Below are 15,464 nucleotides of genomic sequence, written 5' to 3'. Positions count from 1 at the left end.
AACATTTAAATAGAATTTATATAGAATAGTAATGCTAGAAATTTCAGTTAAGACTGCATATTTTTGTAGGTAAATAAAAATTTCAAAGAGTTACTATTAAACATTGTGTAAAGCATTTAAATCTAAACATCAAAAACGATTTTTCATGCCCGAAATGATGTTTGGATGATATAAATTTGGCCAGCCCCACACACCGAGGTCAGTTTCGTTTCAATTGAGCATTAGCCAAAAACACTCAGAATATATCTGTTTAAAAAATCATTAAGAATGAAGTAGTTTAGCCTCACCCAATTTTTAGTCCAAACCGTTTGCTGTCCCGTACTATTAAAAATGCATATATAAATTTCGTCCTTTTCACAAGTGACAAGAATCATGTAAATATCATGGTATCATTTTACTTCATTTTATAAAACTAAACTTATTTATTTACAAATTAATATGTTTACATCTTGTTAAATGGTTCGGAATGTTTTTTGTATACTTTTATTATCTTGTTGTTCAAGAAAAACTCTTTTTCTCATATCACTTAATTTAAAATTCTTTCATTGCTTGGATTTTTTGTCAATGATTTCATTTGTGTTATACCCACACCTCTAAAATGGCAAGGATCTTATGTGTTTTTGCAGATGTTGGTACCGCACGGAAATATTGATCCTGCATCCATGAGTAAGCCATGACCGCTAAACTAACTGGCTACTAACTAACTAACTAACTAACTAACTAACTGATACCTGGTGTAGGGTATCATATGGCCATCCATGTCCGGCTACACTTTCTAACATATTTTTTAGGAGTTCTTTATATTTCTTATTGTAGTTTACTTTTATTACTTGCTCATGTTTAATTTTTCGTATTGAACTTTGAAATAGCCAGGAAACATTAATCGTCTACATATTTTTAAATATTAGTTACGACTCATTAAGTTTTTTACACGCAAACAAACATAATCATTTTGAATCAATTGAGATAGTTTATTTACTTGTCGGTTGGAAGTTACTAGACAAGATTATACTGCTCAAATAATTTGGATAAAAGCATTTGATAATTACATCTTATTTGTTTTTAGCATATTCACAGCAAACAAAAATTTAATATAATACATTTAGAAAGAGTAAGGGTCTTCATTTAAACTTTCAAAACCCTCACAAACTGTGCAACTTGCGTGTTTCCATTTTAGCAGTTGAATTGTATTGAATTGTTTTTTATGCTTCACGCTTGCTTTGTTATCTCATCCTAAAATATTTTAGCAATACATTCACAGTCTTTGTGTAATTATGTTCAATCGTAAAGAAAAACATTTCAGGATGCTCGATTTAAATTTTACTTTTAAAAAATTTGACAATTTTTTATTACTTGTTTCAGCTTTAAGTTAAAACAATAAAAACCATAAATATAAGAAATGATAATAAAAACTACGCATAAATTTAAATTTATGATAAATAAATAAATAAAATACTTTACTACAGCCAAACAATTTGGAATATATTAGTAAATTTTAACAAAACATTAGGATCCCATATGCTAACAAAATACATAAACAGGAAACATTTGTAAAAACTTACATACAAACACTTTATGTAATTCTAAAAACAATTAAAATTTAATATTGCTATACAATTCCTGAAGACACCATTAATTTTTTATAAATAAGGGAAATATGTGCTTGTGGGCATACAAAGTACAGACACATACATTAATTATTTGAAAATTTCCCTAAAATCAATACAAATTTCAAATACATACATATGGACATATAAAAGTAAGCTTTCTTGTGCAAAATGTATATAAATATTTATAACAATTTTATATTTAGGTCAGAGTGACAATAAATAATTTTAAGAAAACCCACACTTACATACTCTTACCAAAGAAGAAATGATTTAAAATATTTTAAGTTATAGAGAAATATTTACTTCTTATTCGAACCTAATATGAGTAAAGCAATTAAATTCGTCATAATCAAGTTTAATATGAACGAAAATCCCTCTACCAAATTCTATAAAGATCGGTCCCTAATTTTCGCTACCCCAGATATGAGATCATCTTCAGATTTTAGACCTCTTTTTATTTTCTGGCAAATAAACAAAATTTTACGAAAATAAATATTAGAGAAATTTTCTATGTTTTTTATTACACAATTATTTTTTAAATTCTAAATTTAAATTTATATATTTATCCTAATTAAATATTATTGTATTTACATAGCTCTTTATAACATTTTATATAAATAGATACTTCTGTATTTCATAACATGTAAGGATGTGATGTCTAGAATTTTATTTGTTTTACAACTTATTTGTTTTAGAAAACAAATTATTTACAATGTTATTTATTACAAATATTTGTATTTCAGTGAAGAAAAATGTTTTTATAAACAGATGTTCTTTTAAAATAAATATATTTATCTACTTTTAAAATAGAGAAGAAAGGAAATAACTTTTGAAACAAATCTTACTTAAAAACCTATGTTGTTATTTTCTGTAGATATTTTTATTTTGTAGTTCATTTCCTTTATAAACTTATACGTATACTTAATATTTAATAAAGTCCTTTATTTTCCTGTTATTCATACGCACCTGTGTACTGCTTCATTAATATTATTAAATATCCATCGTTAATATTGTTGTGTGGTATATAGATTTTGTCATTTAGATTGTAACACATCGAAATAATATTAAATATATGTTTAATATGAGTTCTTATAAGATTCTAAAACGATCCGTCTGACTATTCATAACAAAAAAGGCCATATTTAAACCTAGTCTCTAAGTACAAATATAGCGATGCATTTCGAAAAGTTTTATGAGCATCAAAATTTATCCGACATCAATAAAATGGTAAAAAAATTATGGAATTAAGATACAACTCGACAATTATATTTATCACTATTAAATACATAATTGACCAAATTGGTAAATGAAGTAATTTATTTCAATTTGAATTCAAATATAAAAATACCCAAAAAGACGTGCATTTTCATAGTTTTGTTGATTAAAAAAATGCAGTTCTTATTTAAACATTAATTTATAAACAACTATGTGTGATAATCATCAAAGACCATCATCATTGTCAGCATCATCAATTTTCATTTAAATAAATATTTGCAAAATTACATCAAATAGAAAATTTTACACAAAAACTTTTATTTCCTTTATTCTATAGATACATGCATAGACTGGAAATACAGAATAGAATGATTTGTCTGTGTATTTTTTTAACGCTGTAAATGCTAACTTTAGCAGCAATTCACAGTAGCAGTAGTTAACTGTTAACAGTGAATTTAAATAAATGTATTTACTGTGAAGAACAACATGTATGTATGTGTTTATGTCGCAACAGTATTAACCCGCATAAGGCTCATGAGTGTATATAGGTTTTTATGGTAGCGACTACAATGTTAGGTAAGTTACGTTAGGTTACAAAATTTCAAACTACCTAACTGTCCTCTTTAACTGTCTACTATATAAATAACTATGCGATTTTAATGAAGTTAATAAAGTTAAGATTTTAATTGAGTTAATTGAAAAATTAAATAATGCTGGAATAAATTATATAAATTTGAATCCTTGTTAGTAATCTATTTTCTAATCCTTGTTAGTAATCTATTTTCTTAATATCGATGATATCATTTGACTTTAGCAATTACTGACTATGACATTGTGACCCTTTTGACCACTACAGCAACTGCGAAATGGCGTCATATAAGTTGTATAGCAAAGAAAACGATAATTACATGAAACTTTTGTTAAGCAAATTAATTGGTATGACTTAACGTATAGCTAATATTAAGATGCCCATTGTACTCAAATATTCAAGCAATATTAAGTATACACATATATATATGTATGTATACTTTGTCCGATTAAAACGAACGTATTAAAAGCAATGTTTGTTATTTTTATTGATATTGATATTATCAACAAAATGGGGAATGCCATAAAACTATATTACACCAATTAATGAAAATAAATAAAAAGTGTGTGTAAAATGATACCTAAAGGTATCGACTGTTAGACACAGCCTTACTTATGAAGTAACAGATAAGTAAACTACATACACGTAAAGACGCTTTAATAAATACTCTTTTCCCACAAGAACTGACAATAAAGTTTAATGACTTTCGGTTTCCTTGGCATACAAAAGTTGTACTAAACAAATTCTTTAAAGATTATTAATAGAACGTTTATTAGTTCTCCTCTTTGGTATGAATTTATGTTCTGTTTAATAGGTTTTAATTAGTTTCAGACATGATTAATTAGAAAATTGAAAAAGAGACTCATTTTTCAATTTCTATTTTAGTATTGACAAACAATTCCTCTGTGATAAATTATATGTATACAACAAGGCAATCATAAAAGAGGTATAGGAGAAGGGAATGATTTCTTCCTTTCTGCTGCGCTTTAAATTGTGTGGGAAATGTTAAACCACACGAATATCGCAGCTAATAGTCGACTGAATCAATTATTACTGGTTGACTAAATTAGATAAAAGTGGTTTTTCATGTTCTTAGAAAAGGCGTATAATTGATATTATTTTGTAACGTAATAAATATCAATCATACGTATCAAGTAAGCTAAAGTGCACCCATAAGAAATTGTTTAAAATCGTATTTCCAAAAATGTTGTATGGAAAATTGTGAAAATCAAGAAAAACCGAACATATAGTAACTTATTTTACATCAAACAACTTTTAAATTGTAACCCTCTATTAATTTGGGAATTAGAAATGCGAAATCGTATAAAGCGATTAATACATAAATCAAGGGATAGGTGTACAATTAATTCGTATAACAAATATAACAAAATAAAAGTCCTCTATTTGCATACAACTTCTATTCAATAGCACATTTTGTTGTTCTCTTGCATGTCAATAACAGGCGGCTCATTTTAATCTTTGTTCCCTAGAAGTATTATGACATTGTATAACTTTTGTCCGCTAAGGTTCTTAGGAGACTATTAGTTGAAGATACTCAAAGTAATGGAGATAAAAATCCCTTAATTGTCTTTTTTAATTTAAGGAATACGAACGAAAAAGAGTATTTAAATAAAAGGTTTTGTACGAAAAATACTCAAAAACTATTTTTATGAAATATTACAAATTTTTGTTTGTTATTGATTCAGAATGCACCCTAATTATTACATCAGTTTCTTCTAAAAGGAAACCTGTGCAGGAAGTGTTTGTGGTAAACCACAAGAGTATCGAAGATAATAGTCATTTGAGCTAATTGATAAATTAATTAATGATGAAATAAATTAGGTAAATTTGTATTTTCTTGTTTGTAATGTAGGCGTATAATTAATATGTTTAAGCATACTAATAAAACATCAATCATACGTAATGATTTCCTAGAAACTAGAATAGCTTTGAAAGTTCTAGCTATTTCATTAAATGACAATAAATTTTAAATACATTATTTTTATGGTTTTCTTAAATATTTACGACATAATTTGACATTAGAAATTTCACACTCTAGCGGCCTTTCATATACACTATTATAGCCAAGAATAGCCGTTTTTGTTAGAAATTTTTTAAAGGCAAATTAATAACTTAAATTTAGAGAAATGTATATATACATAATCACTTGGTTTGATTAAAACAAAGGAAATAAAAACAAAGTATGTTTTTTATTGATATTATAAACAGAATGCCATAAAACTGTATAACTCCAATGCAAGTCTTCCATATTTATACTATTTTTCTGGTTACTCGCTGATTTAATAACAATATTACATCCTACTATAGTAATAAAAACTGCAACAATTGTTAAGTACTTTAATTGGAAAATTATCAAAAAATTTTTAGCGAACAGCGTGAAAAAATTTGTGATTTTTGATAAAATAACCTTTTTAAAGGAGTTTAAGAAAAAATATAACACATATGAAGAAATAATTTCGTAAATTTTGAAACATTCATTGTAAGCAAGAATTTATATTTCAGAATAATGATGAAATGTTTGGAGAAAGGAAAAGTATGTAAGAAAATCAATGTTTCTATGAATAAAATTTCATTAAGGTCAGTAGGAAATTTAAGAAATACATAGGAAAACATAACCCACATACACGTAAAGGGGCTTTAATAAATATCCTTACAGAACATTTCTTTTCCCCACAAGAACTGACAATAAAGTTTAATGACTTTCGGTCTCCCTTGGCTTACAATAGTTTTAATAAACGAAGTCTTTAAGGATTATTAATGGAACGTTTATTAGTTTTCCTTCGATATGAATTTATGTACTTTTGTAACAGGTTTCCCTTTCATGTTAACACAAGTTTAATTAAAAATGTGAAAATGCGATTCATTATTGAATTTATTTTTTTATTTACAACTAAATTTCCAAGTGATTTCCAAAAAGTTAAATTGTATACCAAAACAACAGTCTTTAAGTGGTGAAGCAAAATCGCTCGTCTCATTAGGATTTTAGGGGAGGTAGTAAACCACAACAATATGAAAGTTTATAGTCGACTGAATTAATTGACTAATTAATTACTGCTGGCATAAGTTAGGTAAAAGTGGTTTTCCATGTTTTTATCGTAGGTGTTTAATTTATATTATTTTGTAACTTAATAAATATCAGTCATACGCAACTTTTTAACTAACGTGGTACATATTGGTTTAAAGTGAAGAGATGGAACTTAAATGTACGTGTTTTTGAAAGGTCGAAGAGTTGGAACTCTCATAACTGTCTTAAAAATACTATGCATATCGATAAATTTCGACTATGAACCAAAACCTCTAAACCATCTTCTATATATGTAAACCTTCTTACAAAAAATCAGTTTATTATGTCAATAAAGCTTTAATTGCTGGTCTTGTTGTTCTGGGTTTGCACACAGAGAAAACAGATTCGTTGTCATGACCGAATTTGTTTCCAATCGAATTTGGGCGGTTACGAGTACTATTATGTATTTCGACTGGAATAACCGATATTATCGGTTGACATAACTGTGAGGACAACATGTTATTTTGTTCAAATAAAATTTTAAATTTGGTTATCTTTGTAAATATTTTATAATAACATTTTAAAAGAATACATTGATTATGTTAACTAAATAAACTTTTGTTAGAATAGTAAATCCATCACTGTCATAATTTATTTGTTATCAATATAGACATTCTATTGTATTGCGAAATGTTTTTATAATTGCAACAAAATATTGATTAGGTTAACAAATAAAAGATTGTTGTAACTGATTTCGAACCAATCTGTTTTCTGTGTGCAGAGTATTGATTTAATATCAATACATACAATATAAACCCATTAGTGTAAGGAAAATTTTAAATTTAAGTTCCATGTATTTAATTAAAATCTCTTTATAGCTATATTTGAATAATGTAATAGTAACAGCAGCTGTCGATTTCAAATTTATTTGCAGACATTGTACTTTGTTGTGGTAAGACTTATGTGAACCACTGATATTTTGAATTGAATATGTACTTATGTACAGTTTGTAAACCTAAAAGAAATAAAGCAAATTTTATACCAAACAATACATAAAAACTCATTCGTATTCACACACAAACAGCCGTAGCAAAAACATATTCAAACACATGTATGGAATAAACCTTAAATAGTGCCAGTCTACTTTAATGTGTCATATCGTTTTTCTGCACAACGGAAATTAAAATTTTTGTGGAGATCTACACTCAAAAAAGTTTTACATTAACTGATTGTAGTTTATCCAAAAAGTTTTCTGTAAAGTTAAAAATCAATGAAAATTCATTTATTTTATTGAAAATAATATTTTTTAACCTTTTGGATATGTTATTTAAACAACAAACTACAGAAAAAAATGTTTTTTTCTTTACAGTTAATATTATTGGTAATTATTTTTGTTTTTAAAAAATTAAAAAAAAACATTTCCGGTAAAAGTTTTAAATGCCAAAGAAAATAATACAATAATTTTAAAAAACACAATTTGTTATTTTTTTTTATATAAAATACAGATTTATGTATATTTTAAATTGGCGTAATAATAGCGATATAAATGGTAAGTTAGCATTAAGTATGCATTTTATAAAAAATATTTTATAAAAAACGCCTGTTTTAGTTTCATCAAAGTCGTGAGTTCCTTATAATTGCATGTTATTTAAAGGTAAGATTTCTACATACTAATTCTTAATCCAATTAGAATATCTTAAGATTTTATTATACCCTGGACTATTTTACTGAAAAGTGTTAATGTTGGTGTTGATGTTTGCAATGCATCGACGTGGATTGTTTACTACATTCGTCCATCCGTCCGTCCGAGTGTCTATGTCACAAGATATTTTTATAAAATTTGCCAAAAGAGGTTTTCTTTGGTGTAAGGACTAAGATTATAAAAACTGTTTAAAATCGGGCTACCATCTCCATAAAAATGTCGTCCGAAACTGGAAATTAGAATTAACAATTTGACCCTCATAAAATCTGCAAAAATAAATTTATATAACCAGAACCAATCGGCTTCATTTAGTCGATCTAGACCGGTTATGCTTTTTTAAAACTTTGTTAATAGTACATTTTGATAAATATTCTTTATTTTTTAGATCTAGAAATCTTCTATATTCCTTTTTAAAATACAAGGTGAATGTCCAAAAACTTGCTACCAAATATAGAGGCTGATGCATTGACAGCTATTAAATCGTAAGTATGCATTTGTCACAAATTTTACATAATATACATATTTTATAAAAAAAATTTCATCTTTTTAGTTTCTTCAGATTCTTGTGCTATTTGTGTGCAATTTCACGTTGTTCAAGTACTAGAACTATCAATGGCCAAAAACTTGCTGTTAAAACGTTTCGGTATATCGGAGTAATAATATCATTTTAATCGATTTTTTTTAAATTGTTATTAGTCATTTGATGTGTTACCATATTATATGTAAATCTGTTATATTTATCATAATAATCGATTTTCTAAATAGTTAAGATAGTTCTTATATCACTATAATTAAATAAATACATATGTGCATAAATCCAAAGAAAAAGCAGTTAGTTTAACTTTACTGGGAGTTTGTTTTTTGTCATTAAAAACAACAGAAAATACAGTAGAAATTACTTTTTTGTAGGTAATTTTTTGTAAGTTAAAATAACTGAAATTTTTTTCATTTTTACTGTTTTTGTAGGTAAAAAATTGTATGTTGAAATTACTGAAAAAAACATTTCTTTCTACATAATTTGTTAGTTATAAAAATAACATTCAAAAATAATTGAAAAATTCTTTTGATTTAAATGAAAAGTTTGTAGTCCGTTTTTTAAATGATATTTCATTTGTTTAAAATGGCTTTTCAGTTGAATTTACGTACAAAATATTTTGAGTGTATCTATTTTACATATATGGCATATTTTTTCCTTCCACTTTTTTCAACGCATTTCCCATTCGTCCTGTTTATGCCAATTTAGTTTCCTGTTACTTTACTGTTTCATTTTGTGTATCTTCTGTTGTACTACTTTGCGTTTATTTTTCATTGGAACAAAACATTTATTCAGTTGGTTAAATATTTCCTTATTTTTTAGAATAATTCATATTTTCTTAAAAAACAAAAATTTTCATTTAAAAATATATTACTCATACAACACGTTGTCCACTTTATCCAAAAATTAACATTTTTATTTTTTTTCTATAAAAAACTAAATATTATGTTTTTGAACTCTACTCCGTAAAATAAAATCATTTATTTATGTCATCATCATTACCATCGACACCAGCACTTAAATGCAATTACCATTTTCAGTTTCCAAACTAACGCCTTTTCCACAACTAATTAACAAAAAATGCACTTTTAAGCAGTGCAATTACCAACAATGGCTTTTTCTAAAGATACTCCCACATAACCTACTTTGAGTGAAATTCTTGAAGGAAATTTGTTTAAAGGAAACTTTGTAAAACATAATTTTTAATTACTATAATAACTAAAGTCAAAAACATATGAAATGAGTTTTCAACACTCTTTGATTTATGGCAAAATACTTAGCATCATGTTTCCTTAGTTGTTACGAAAGTTTGAAGGCGATTTGCTGTTTAGCACGTTTAACATGGGTCTGCAAAAAAATACATTCCGGGGAAAATCTTAATCTTAACATTAACTGTTATAAATATAATGAAAAATATATTTCTTCCATGATATTTTGGAAAAAATATTTCAGAAACTCGACGTGATAGAAAGAACGTATTTGAAAATTATATACAATTTAAATATTATAATACCCCTCACCTTTGTGAATTTTCCGACCTTATAAAGTTTGGTCCTTATAAACAGCGGAGTCAATTAAATATGGCTCTCTGTCTGTCTGTCTGCCTGTACGTCTGTATTTTTGTTAATTTTCTGAAGACCCCAAATATCTCTCGGAATCAAATCGTCGTTTTCGAGAAATTTCCTTTTTCAAATTAGCACAATCGGTTAATATATAACGGAGATATGAGAAAAATCTGAGACAATCTCTGACAATTTTTTAAAAAATGGCGATTATTGGTTCATGCTTAGACAAGAATCATAAACCAACAACAAACAACACACATCATACATAAATTTTGTTCCTGTACTTATTTGTATACAAAAACAAACTTATTTGTTTACAAATACAAACAAGTACACTTTTGTTTTTATAAATGAAGCTAATTTAAACCGCTAGAGGGAAACATCATTATGACTTTTGCTTTTTTTTAACAAATTTTCTATCCAGTGATCGACTCGTTTCATTTATTCGTACAGTGCAATCCATTACATTTCAATCCTTTTCAATTGAATATTCAAATCATTATTTTCTCATTTAATTTCCAATGTTTGTTTAAAATTTCGAAATTACTGCAAGTGTTAACAGATATAGGCAGACAAAGTGTTTTGCATATTGGTAGACCAACTATTAAGTAATTTAGGTAAGTGCTTTGGCGGAGTATCTAGTTTAGTTAGAAGTTGTGTAGACATACAAAATATTGACTTTGTTATTTAAGTTTTCTCCAAAAGAGAACGAAATTATAATTGTAATCAATTATGCACTAATGTGTTTTATGGTAGCAAAACTCATTGAAATATTTAATAGATACAAAACATTTTAACTTACACAGACACATAGAAACATCTACGTATATTTTCTGAAAAATTAATTATAATTTAATTGTCAGACATTTATATATTGTATAAACGAAATAAAAATTACTGTTATTAAAATAATTTTTCAAAAAATCTTGCTTTTAATTATAATCAAAATAAATTCATATTTATATAGCATTACTATATTGGTTTCGGGTTTGTTCAAATTCTCTTCGAAAAATTTTGTAAACCACCACATAACCAAAAAGACTGTAATAACATTTTGAAATTGTATTTACAATTTTCAAATAAAAGCATACACGTACAAAAACCATATGTAAGCAAAGCTTAGCATGCATATATTTGTTTTTAGAAGAGGGTGTGCATTTGACCAACATACAAATTCTCTTTTAATCGAATTACATAAAATTGTATACATATGGCTAAATACATTTCAACACTTTGAAATTAAGTTATTTTCTGGGAATTTATATTATTTATGTTTTTTGGTTTATTCTAAAACCTAAAAAGCATAAACAGTAAATACAAACTAAACAAAAAATACTCTCAAGGAAAATTATGTTTTGAAAATTATTAAAATTTTAAAAAGATAATTTAAATTTAATGTACATTTTACAATACTTTGAATAGTGTTAAATTTTAAATATAACTGTTTATATTTTAAGTAAAAAAAAAAACAATATTTTTACTTTATTTATTGCTTCGAGTGTAGCTATATGCCCACAATTTATGCCAGAATTATTATCCATGGTCCCTTAATTTATTGATGCATTTGTAATCATGTTAACAAATTATTTATAAAACGTTATAAAAAAGGTTATAATAGAATTTTAAAAGTTAAATGTTAATAAATAAACATTAGACTGAACTCTATAACTAGAGCAACCAAGCATTTGGTACCTAACAATTAAACTTGCTGTTTTAAGTCGATTAGGAAGACTAGCACCTAAATTGGTCCTACTAAATGTTTCTATATTTTCATGTAACTATACAATAATTTTACTCCAATTTTCTTAATGTCTTGTTATTTTTGATAGTAAAGATATATTGAGAGTTTTCATACAAAAATAATTTTAACTGGATACTTCGACATCAACAAACGAATATATTCCGGAAAGCTCTACTATTATAACTATTAGCATTGCTTTTTGATCCACCGTCAAAAAAGATGATTTCCATTCCGTTTGATTACATCGAAATTGTATACGTAATTTGGGTCTTTATTAAATTCTAAGACAATTGTCCGTACGTCTTTCTGTTCAAATCACGATAAATACCACACGGTTCGAGCTGGAGAGCAAAATATCTCCACAAATAATTTTCTAGTTAGTTAGTTAGTTAGTTAGTTAGTTAGTTAGTTAGTTAGTTAGTTAGTTAGTTAGTTAGTTCGTTAGTTAGTTAGTAGTTAGTTAGTTAGTTAGTTAGTTAGTTAGTTAGTTAGTTAGTTAGTTAGTTAGTTAGTTAGTAGTTAGTTAGTTAGTTAGTTAGTTAGTTAGTTAGTTAGTTAGTTAGTTAGTTAGTTAGTTAGTTAGTTAGTTAGTTAGTTAGTTAGTTAGTTAGTTAGTTAGTTAGTTAGTTAGTTAGTTAGTTAGTAGTTAGTTAGTAGTTAGTTAGTTAGTTAGTTAGTTAGTTAGTTAGTTAGTTAGTTAGTTAGTTAGTTAGTTAGTTAGTTAGTTAGTTAGTTAGTTAGTTAAGTTAGTTAGTTAGTTAGTTAGTTAGTTAGTTAGTTTAGTTAGTTAGTTAGTTAGTTAGTTAGTTAGTTAGTTAGTTAGTTAGTTAGTTATCGGTCCATATTTGACTTTATGAAGTCTCTTTCACACAATCGGTCCTTGAAACTTAAATCGCAGAAGGAGGGTGCTTGATTAAAAGACTGATACACGGTCAAATACATATAATTTTCATGATACATTTCTGTTATCGCTCCCAGATGCTAGGAGCGGTACAACCTACAGAGCATGACTGTGGATTAATAAAATGTTGGATTTGAACTGATAATGCAAAGATTGGGTATACGTAGGTGTTGATTGTTGTTGTATTCTGATTCGGTTTAGTTGGATGGAGTAATTGATGGATTTGGCAGAGAGAGTTGCTGAACTTAGGTTTGGCAAAAATGGTTGAGTGTTATAGAGTTTACTCTAAAACATGCTCTCTTTTCACAGTGGGTCTTTGTGGCCCCTGAAATAAGTCTTGTCTATTAAAATGATCCGTGTTTCGGACTACCAATTACGTCCCCTAGGTGCTGTTGCTGAATCAACAGAGCCATCTCAGTAGTGTGGTTGAGCGACATAAAAGGTTTTTCCTTTGTCGGGGTTAGATTGAGCTTGCTCATGACACCTGTTCTTCCTCAACGGGACTACTGTGGCAAGAGATTGGATAGATCGAGTACTTCAACAAAGTGCGCGTATAATGGACCGGCATCCACATACGTAAATTGCAACCTGCGTGTAAGATACACAAAGGGCGGTGGTGAGTCATTATATTTTTGCTCACCTAGTGGATGAAAAAGAACACCGTGAGACACGGCAATTACTCACGTAAAGCACTTCGACATTCTTGTCGGACATGACGCAGTCGATATTTACTTAACTATTCGTTTATCTATAATATATTTTTGCAATTCTCAAGAGTATCGTGTATATACATAATTTGTTTCTATTTTTTTATACATTATATTGTTGTAGTTCAGCAACAATTTAAATCAATTCAAAACACATAAAACCTCAAACAAGCACTAAAGTGCCGGTGCTAAATCGTACCCTTTAATAACATGTGATGTATCATTTTATTTTGTAAAATATTATTGAGTTTTGTAATTCAGTAGGGTTAAGTGTATTTTTTCCACATTATTATAGATGGTGTAACAAAATTTTAAATCGCAATAAAAAACTAAGCAAGTGCTTCAATCCCTTTGATATTTGTTTTATGGAAACACACTAGCATGTCAGCTCCTTACATATGTATGTATGTATGAATATATCTGCTGTTGTTTGTATATATTTTTATGGGATTTGTTAGTGGGTTTGTGTCTGCAGTTTAATGTCAATTTGTTGATTTAAAATTACTCTCACTTCTAGTTTATGTTTGTCTTACTGCCAATTTAGTCGTTCTGTTACTAGTTTCTCCCTAGAGTTTTATACATTAAATTCAAAGTGGTTAGTTTGCTGTCAGATTTTCTAAAATGCTGTTAAATTTTAAGTTTATAGATTAGAAAAAAAAATTCAAAAAGTTACTTTTCCATATTGAATTCTTTAAAATTTAATTTTCTTTATCCATTTTCTAACTAATATTGAATTTATTGATTTGAAACAGGAGTTTTATGTGCAGAAGTCTAATTGCACATTTTATCAAAATTATTACATGACATTGCTTTTGACTATTACAATTTTTTGTTTTTTTATTGTGCATTATTGACTATACCATCCACTGAGTTTTAAAATACATTTTTTTTATTAGTTTGTTCACCTTTTGACCTCAAAAATATGTAGTTCAAATACAAAATAATTGAACCCTTAATGGTACTGCTCCTAAAAACTTTATATTACTTTTATACAATTGCATTTTAACTTTGTATAGATTCAAATCTACATAGTACTTGATTTGAGTTTGTATAATATTTAGAGGAATAACGACTTATTAACCAATTTGTAAAAGCAATATTAAGTTATAATTTGCAATATGAATATATTACCTTTCAAACTAATTTAATAGTAAGATTAATACAGTTTATTCAAAAAAAAATATTTCTGTACTTTCATGTTACACCTAAGCTGTTTACTAAAGGGTGTTTAGCTTAATTTTTAATTAATTGTGTTCTTAGGTCCTTTGTCCATCATTTATGTAAATACTTGCTTTATGAAAGATATTTTTATTCACACGCCCTTGGTTGAGTTTATTCACCTCAGTCGTTTCACTATCGATTTCTCTACAAAATGACCCAGAAAAAATTTTACAAACTAAAGCAAAGTTGAATATCACACCAAAATATATTATTCTTTTATTACAGGTTTTGACTTTCAGTTTTACAAAGTTCAACTCAAATAGGAAATTTACTACATTTGCAAAAAAGGGAAAGAAAACCCACTAATATAAAAAAATATGCAGAAATTAAAAAAAACTTCAGTAAACTCTTGGCTTTGACAATTAAAACCTTTTGATGTATGTATTTGAGGGTTCACATGATTGCTTCTTGAGAACACCGCTGCGTATGAGTAATGATTTCCGGTGAAAGTGAAATCAACAGAAAAAAATAATAGAAAACAATTATAATTAAAATTTTAATGAAAAATTAATTGGATTTAAAGAAACATATTTTACGCGTTTTTTCAACTATGACATTTTTTACATAACAATACTATTTAAACAAAATTTATGAAATACTTTGTATTGATTTATGTATGATACTTACATCTGTTTGGGAAACTTCACACAATA

General features: G+C 27.0%; 1 long non-coding RNA gene across 1 annotated transcript; it reads left to right on the top strand.

The window, feature by feature from the left end:
• The first annotated feature begins 7,807 nt into the window (after positions 1-7,807).
• LOC119614843 lies at positions 7,808-8,851 on the top strand. Its single transcript, XR_005232369.1, has 4 exons — positions 7,808-7,988; positions 8,049-8,093; positions 8,527-8,623; positions 8,692-8,851. It is a non-coding gene; the product is annotated as an uncharacterized LOC119614843 (long non-coding RNA).
• Positions 8,852-15,464: the final 6,613 nt, after the last annotated feature.

This window comes from Lucilia sericata, unplaced genomic scaffold, assembly GCF_015586225.1.
Source record: "Lucilia sericata isolate MDLA Ls3-8-SP2 unplaced genomic scaffold, ASM1558622v1 Contig003499F_arrow, whole genome shotgun sequence".
NCBI classification, from domain to species: Eukaryota; Metazoa; Arthropoda; class Insecta; order Diptera; family Calliphoridae; genus Lucilia; species Lucilia sericata.
Note: the sequence above shows the minus strand (reverse complement) of the source record. Positions and strands in the feature narration are given on the sequence as shown.